At 35.0% G+C, this 8,683-nt stretch overlaps 2 pseudogenes; both read right to left on the reverse strand.

Moving 5' to 3' along the window:
• Nucleotides 1-730: 730 nt before the first annotated feature.
• On the reverse strand, nt 731-1,430 carry LOC120183653 (annotated as a pseudogene).
• A 467-nt stretch (nt 1,431-1,897) lies between these two features.
• Nucleotides 1,898-4,404, reverse strand: LOC120183654 (annotated as a pseudogene).
• Nucleotides 4,405-8,683: the final 4,279 nt, after the last annotated feature.

Here is an 8,683-nt window from a genome sequence, read left to right on the forward strand (position 1 = left end):
TGATTCTAATCGAATAAAACTATATTATATTAATTGAGTATTAGTTTTCATTTCTGATCTTATTTTATTTATTTATCAAATAAGTCAAAAATAGGTCAAGTTATGATTTTCATCCCTATTCCCCATCTTGGATCTAGTTACGTTGGTGCAGCTTTGAGCCACCATGAGTAGCCCCACCACCGGCGGTGGCAGCCTTTCGATAGATGAGGAGGAGACGGCGGAGACACGGATCAGGAGGCTGATATCCGAGCGCCCACTAATAATCTTCATCCGATCATCTTGTTGCATGTCATGTCATGAAGAAACTCTTGGCCACGGTGTTCACCCTACTGTCATCGAACTCGATGACCACGAGTTCACTTCCTCCCTCGACCGTCTTCTCACGGCAGCTTCTCCTCTCGGAATCTCGCCCCCGCCGTCTTCATTGGCGGAACCTGTGTCGGCGGTCTCGAATCCCTCGTTGCTCTCCACCTTAGTGGCCGACTCGTCCCGAAGTTCATCGAAGTTGGTGTTCTCTGTGTATGATATATACACACGTATATATAATCATAATCAGCATAAAAAATTATATAAATCAATATTCTGCCATTTTACTGCTTTTTGGTTTTCAATCTGTTTCTTTCCCTATTAGCTTTAATGGTCAAAGTTGTGGTAATCAAGTGTGTCGCCGATGATTCGGGATGAAATGCGGTAAAAGAGTCGTCATCTCATCTAGTACATGGCATGGATCTCATTCTACTCTAATCGTTTCTGTTCAACAAGAAGACTGTCAAAAGTATTGCTTCCAATTCTACAATCCACCCCAATCCATGAACCTCTTCACCTCATCATGCAGAACCGAGATGGCTGCAGCACCAGTGCTCCTAAAAATGTTAGAAAGTGTCCCGCGGTAAAAAGACACCACCCCTTCTGTTCTATAAATCGTCCTCCAGCAATCCAAAGTGCTACGCAGCTACGGTACATCGGTTGTTCTAAACCGGATTGCATCATATCCGCCTCCAAACTGTATCCAGTGGATACGACAACAATCCAGCAGACGTTGTCACAGCCAGCGCAGCCGCCCAACGTTTCCATAATGCCAATTTGGTTTTGGATTGTTCCAAAAAGGTTTCCTTTATTGTATCGAATCCTCCAAAATACAGACCCTGATGAACAATCATCCCATGTAGGGAAGCAGGAAGACCCCTGTAAATCCCTCGGAATCCGTCTTTTTCACGTGTGATGCTCAGGAAATGGTAGATGCCTCTGAATTGACGAACATCGGTTCTTCCGATATCTGCAGCAAGACGGGTGTGAGAAATGTCAAGAGGGTAGATCAAGACAAATGTTGTGCAACCAGCTGCAGCTCCGGCGATGAAGTTGGCAGATGCTCCAGAGAAAACATGACCATCTCCATTATTTCTTAATATGTTTTTATACAGGTCCTGCATCAATGCATGGAGATGTCGAAAGTTTACTCGGATTCCGACAACTTCAATCGGTAAAAAACCGCATTAATCACTCGGATTCATGGACAAGAAGATCAGCATGACCGGCATTAATTACCATTCAAACATCACAGGAATGAAAAGAACACCGCATGATCTCAAAGAAACATTTTATCATTCGATTCATGTCCATGTATAATATTTGTGCTCTAACGATATTTAAGTTTAGAAGGAAAATAAATTTTCCGTTTGATTCTCGATAAAATGGCATAGAAAGTTGTAAAGGAAGATTTTGACAATATCTTTAATATTTATTATAAAATATTTTAGGTATCTTATTTTTTAAAATAATATAGGGATCCCCACATTATTTAGGACGACACAACTATATCCCACTATGACAAGGGGAGATTCACAAGAAGCACTAGAATGGCTGGAAATCAATTTCCAATGTGGATTTGAAACAAGCATTGAAAAAAGGCAGGAAAAACCAATTCATATTCACCATAAAAGCTCATATATGTCTTATACACCAAAGAACAGTATCCATCAAGTGCTATGATATTTCTCTATCTACTCTTTTCTTTCTGTAATACCAATCATTCACACGAAAATTATCCAACAATGGATGGATGGATGGTTAGATAGATGGTGATGTCGAGTTGAAGGGGAACTGGCTCGTTGATGTGCTTTTCGAAATCCCAGTCCCGAGTTTCGGCTCCAAGCTCTCTAGCATCAAGCAGCTGGGACCTTTTTTCCGTCCTCGATGAAGAAGATTGCAGTTTCAGGCACCTGAAAGGGAATATCACATATACAAGATTAAGTTCAGAGAGGGAGGAGCAAACGTAAAAACATATGGGTGAATATCCAAAGAACGGTAATGGCGTCTTCTCTAGCAAGGAGGCATGCGATAAACGTTATCTGAACAAATGGTTGACAACATGAAACACAACAAATATAATCAAATTTCATCAAAGCTTTCAGCACTAGCAATGAACAACATAACTCGGAATTTGGATATTTTCAGTTGAAATTTATTTCCAAGAGAAAAATAGGAGGACAAGTCATTTTTAATTACTACAAACAAAGAAAATAAACAAGTCATTTTTCATAGCTTGAAATGAAGATAAGATGATCAAAGACATTACAGCAGGCCAGGTCTCTGTAATATACTCCACAATATCATATGATATGTCCCCTTGAACATCAATCTGCTCCTTTTCGGTTGGGCCCTAGAGGAAACCAATCATTGAAAAGTTTGTAAGAAACCAATCATTGAAAAGTTTGTAAGAAGCAAAGGAACTAATAACGGAATGCTAAACTAAAAGTGAAGATGATGACTTTTATACACCTTAACAACCGACGCTCCGGTGGCAAATTTCTTCCCAAGCTTCTTGGAAGCATCACTAAGCTTAATTCCTGAAAAAACAGCTCATTGAAATTAACATGTTTTGAAAAGAAACTAATAAATAGATGGAAAGGATAAAATGTGAAAAATGAAACTCACCAAATAGATCCAGTCCTTTCACAATGGTGATACATTTGCGCCTGTTACGTACAACCTTTTCAATGACAACTTCTTGTTTCTCCTTTTATATGAACCCCGAAAAAAGGGAACAATTAGGATGGTTTATATATGTTATTCTCACATCCTAATAAACAATCTCATAGGTAAAGGTCCACAAGCAACGACTTCGAATAAGAATTACGAAAATATTTTTAACATGATTTAGAACATGAAAGCAACATCATAAAGAAAAGCATAGAACAGAAAAACTGGTTCCATGAAATATTGGAATATTCAATCCTGGTCCTTGCAGATTACTTAAGCTAATTCATAAAATGATTATTTAAACATTGGGATTGAGAATAAAAAACTTCAAAACACCCCTTAAATGTTTCATGCATATATCTATTGGCCATTGTAAGGAGAGGGGAGGGGTTGTCTAAGATTTAACCTCCCGGACCTAGTGTCAACCAAGACGTACCACTACCGTAATGACTTGGTTGACAATTTCATGTGCACATAACACCAAAGAAGAAGAGGGAAAAAAATAAAGGAGCCATACTTTCTTCTTTATTTTTCCACCGGGAAGACGTTTTACGTCTTCTTGCTTAGACGACGATGCACCCCCTGAAAATAAAAAACATTGGATAAGTGAATGAAAATGCTTCTTCAAGGAAAAAAGAAGAATGATTTTTTTTAAGATATTATCTGTGATAAAATATTCTCCATATGAATGAAGGTCATTTAAACCTGGTTGAGCTGAAGAGCCGCCCCATCGGCAGACGAGGAAATACCAGCTGATTGGAGCTGTTCAGAAACCTTCTCAGCCTCCTTTTCATTAGCTTCTGAAACACCAAAAACCACACCAAATAGAAATCATTAAATAACTATAAGAATTTCACCTTAGAAAACAAAACTAAGTAAAAGGGGTGTTAAAATCATAGTTAAACAATTGATTGTTAAGATAACATACACACACACACACACATATGTAAAATAGAAAAAAATCAAAGAAATTTCAGAACATTTCATCAATTCATATCAGAAAACTATCTGTCTATCTCAAAAAAAATTCAAAACCCAGAAATAAAACCAAAAATCCCACGCAAAAAGATCGTCTTCTTCATATCTTTTTTCATCGGTAAACAAACAGAGTTGCATGGAATTTTAAAAAAAAACATGAACACTAATTAATAATTTCATATAGAAAAAAGGGTTAAAAAACCTTTAAGGAGATGTGGGTAAAGCTCGGGAGCGTTCTTGATCAACCAAGGCTTACACTTTTCGAAATCGGGACCGAATTCACAGTACTCTGCTGGAAGAGAGCATATGGGACAATATAATACTTTCACCGGTTGAGGTTTCTCGGCCATATTTAATAGATGTCAATGATCAAAACCCAGATTTCATAAATCAAAAATGCATAAAAACGTTTCGTATTTGCCGGTTAAGGTGCGATGCAACCGCGATTATGCAATGATGCAAGTAAAACTGAATTGTGAAGAAGAATCCGATTCTCTTTCTTGTTAGGAAACAGGCCTAATTAATTGGGCTAACTCGGGCTAGGAAATGAATTATTCTGGATCGAGTTATGGCTTGATTATTCGACCCGGTTTAGGCCGTTTTCCGACCATAATTCTCGTTTGGCAAACAGGCCTAATTAATTGGGCTAACATCGCAGTCCATGGTACTGACGTGATAGTCCACGATGATTGATAACGTATATCGGATGACATGACATATTAATTAAATTAATAACTCAAAAATGGCAGATGAACTGTCATGTCAGCACCGTGGATCACCATGTCAACATCGTGAACTATCACATCAGCACCGTAACGTCAACGATGAAAAATGTTGGTCAGATGACCACATTGTGTTTTATTTTCTGAGTTGAAAGGGTCGCATTAAAAGAAAAATAATTCGAGTGTTGCATTGGGTTTTTAAAAAATACAAGGCCCTCTTATGCTTTTTTACCTTATCTTTTAAGTTTTTTAACATGACAAATGAGCTAAATTGGAAACTCAAAATGACAGATAGGTTGTCACGTCAGCGCCGTAGACCACCATGTTAGCACTGTAACGATCAACAATGAAAAACATTGTCAAATTGCCACATTGATTTGTTTCCTGAGTTGGAGGGTGCATTAAAAGAAAAAATAATACAAGTGTCAAATTGATTTTTTTTAAATACATGGACCTCGTATGTATTTTTGCCTTCTATTTTAAGCTTTTTAAAGGAATCACAAGTGGAATAATAGTAAAAGGAGCCCTCAATATTTAACTATTTTTCAATTATGCCGTTGATTGATTTGGCAATATAAACCATAGTGATTTTATTGACATCTAATAGTATTCATAATCGGAGATAAAATTAAGGTCAAACAGTATGAGGAAAAATATTCAACTTCAAAATAATAATATTATATAAGTATTTAATTTAAAAAACTTGAAGAGAAAATTTTATTTTAATCAATCTAAATTAATAAAAACTTAAAATACTATTAATACACCTTTGCCCTTCTTCAGCTCCGGCCTCGAGTCATTCACTGATTTGTATCACTGCCTCCGCATACAAATCCATCGACGCCGCCACGGCAACCCCTCTGAAAGTCAACTCGTCTTTGCTGTCACTGACAAACGCCGGCTATGTTCCCTATCAAAACATCATTGTTGCTTGTCACGCACGAAACAACAAAAGGGTCATAGGAGAAAGATAGATGGGAGTTTGGATTTTTGGAGGATAGGGTCAAGTTGAGAAGGGATGAAAGATGGGAGGAGCCGTCAGCGGCGGTCTTGAGTTTCAGTTGGTTGATACGGAGGGAATCGAGGGTGAACGAAGGGCGATGAGGGCGGTAAAAGATGTAAAGGACAGTGCCGGTGATGGCTACTAAAAGGGCGAGTACGAGGATTATGAGGATGATCCAAAAACAGCAGCAGCAACAATAGTTCTGACGTGGACGGTACTGGCGCCGCTTGTTATGAGGATGTTGACCGTACGGTAGGCGAGCCGTGGGGTTAATGAGGTCGGATTTGTTGGCTCCACCGTTGGCTGTGGTTGTTGTGGCAGCGGCTGCTCCACCAGTGCTGCCATTGGCTGTGAACTGGGAGGAAGGGAATACTTTGAACTTTGAAGTGAAACGACTGGTACGTTCCACCTTTGGATGCTACCACCTCACATATTTGAATACTTTTAATATTATTCTGTGTGTAAAACGTTGGTAAAATTTTCTCTTGGTCCCTCTACTATACTTAATTTAATCTTTATACTTTAATTTAAAATAATATAATATTTATTTTTATAATACCGTTTTTTAATATTGTTTACTACTATTAAAATATTGAGCTAGATTTTCCCCTTAAAAATTACTAATTATTCTGATTGTAAATATAGGGAACAGATACTAAAATTCAACTTTAGGGTAAATCACAAGGTTAATCACTAAACTTTAGGTTATGTATTAATTTTGTTATTAAATTTTAAAATGATTTAATTTAAGCATTGAATTTTAGATTGAGATTCAACTATGGCACTACATGGTTAAATCATTACCAATATAATGACATTATCGTTTCTTCCCAGTTTTTCTACAGAAAAAAAATCAACTCTTGTTGTCATTGTTAATCAATCGTATGTCGTCGATCACCATTAGGGTGCGTTTAGATGGGGGAATGTGAGATTCCCCCGGGAATGAAATCCACATTTTTCCGTTTGGTTGGCCGGGAATGTAATTCTCTAGAATGTTTTATTACCAATAGTGAATTTTTTGGGGTATATTATCGGAAATGTCATTACCTCCTTTCTCTTAGGTATTGTAACATTATCGGTGTTTTGGACTAAAATACCCTTAAATATTTATTTATTTTCAAAAAATATTCTTCTTCTGTCATTAAATAATAAAAATTCTACGAATGTTAAATTATAAATTTATCCTTAAACTATTTTAGATTTACAAAAAAAATCTATAATTAAAATTTTATATGAAGTTCAGGGGTTAAAATAAAATTTTACCCTTTCATTAAACTTTTTTTATATTTTTAATTTTGTAAAAAAATTATATAAATTTTATGAATTTAAATTTTTTAAAGAAAATATATAAATATTTTCCGACTTGTAATATTATACAAATATATAATAAGGACAATTTGGTCAAATGTACATTTCAATAATCTTTTATTTCTTTAACCAAACACGGTAATCTTACATTCCTGCTAAACCAACCAAACACAAAATACAACATTCATAGTAATCCTATTCTCTGGTAATCTTTTATTCCCACTGGTAATCTTACATTCCGTGAACCAAACACACCCTTAATGGTAAGACCATTACGAAAAGCACACATATTTTACTCATATTTTTTTCATTGGATTGATTTTCTACGAAACTCACTCAAAAATGATGAAAATATATCTAAATGTTTCGCGTTCTAATACTTTTATCTTCTCCGACAATCGCTCAATCGATGAGACTACTTTCGAGGTATATTATTTATCTTTTCAAAATAACATTTCTTTTTTAACAAACACCCCAAACCCTAATAAATACCCTCAAAATAATAATTACAAGAACCAAAATCTATTATAAAAAAATAAAAATGTAACTTAAATATCCCTAATAATAATTGATTTTTGGCAGTTGAAAAATAGGTAACCATGATTATCATGTCCAATAGCTACAATGTCATCCATCGTTCATTTTTGTGTGATTCGATATGAATAGGTGATTAAACGTGTAATTTATCTTATAATTTAAATATATATATATATATATATATATATATATATATATCTTCTAATTTTAACTTAATGTTGAGGACAACCTACTTTCATATTTTTTCTTATCCCATTGTATACGGGAATTGTGGCTCATGAAAGTACAAAAATGTTGCTTAAAATAAATAGCTTGTAGTTGGCATAAATAATTAGGGTTGAAAATAAAATTGTATGCTTTGGTAGATTTCACGTCATTTCATTGTTAGGGTGACATAAAATAATCAACAATCATAGCTATTTGATTAATGTGGGAATTATGGACCCACTTCCGTTTCAAAGTAAAACACATGATGATAGTGCTGTGAAGGAAGAGTGATCGATTCACTTTGTATTATTGAATCAATCCCACTCCCACCGACGGTAACAGAAGGGTAAACCACGTGTTTAGTGCATAAACTATCATTTTTTATCCATTTTAATATTTAAATTTTTAATTTTTTTCAAAAACATATCTATCGTTTTGTTTTGTTTAATTTTAGTAACCGTTAAATTTTTAAAAAAAAACTTGAAAATTTAGGTACTAAAACGAACAAAAAACATATCTATAGTATTATTGAAACTTTTGTTTTGTTTGAGCTCTTAAACTTTCATTTTTACAAAAAAAAATACCTAACGTTTACTTTTTATTTTATTTTGTGAAACAAAAAGTTAACAGATGATGTATTAAAATGAAACAAAAAAGTTAATTATGGGTACTAAAATGAAACAAAAAGTAAATGTCAGGCATGGTTTTAAAAAATTGAAAGTCTATATACTAAAATTAAACAAAAGTGATAGTTTAGGTATTAAATGTGCCTTTTACCCTAAAAAAATCCCATCATTTCACTAGTCAACTCTTTAAGAAGAGGGCGTTAAACTTGGGTGTCAATGCACAGAACCCAAACAATATCTCCCACGTGCATCACAGCCAAGAACCTGACAGTGCACAGATGGGGATCAGCGTTTTATGTGGAAAAAACTAATTTAAAAAACTC

This window comes from Hibiscus syriacus, unplaced genomic scaffold (assembly GCF_006381635.1).
Source record: "Hibiscus syriacus cultivar Baekdansim isolate YM2019G1 unplaced genomic scaffold, ASM638163v2 tig00112800_pilon, whole genome shotgun sequence".
Classification (NCBI taxonomy): Eukaryota; Viridiplantae; Streptophyta; class Magnoliopsida; order Malvales; family Malvaceae; genus Hibiscus; species Hibiscus syriacus.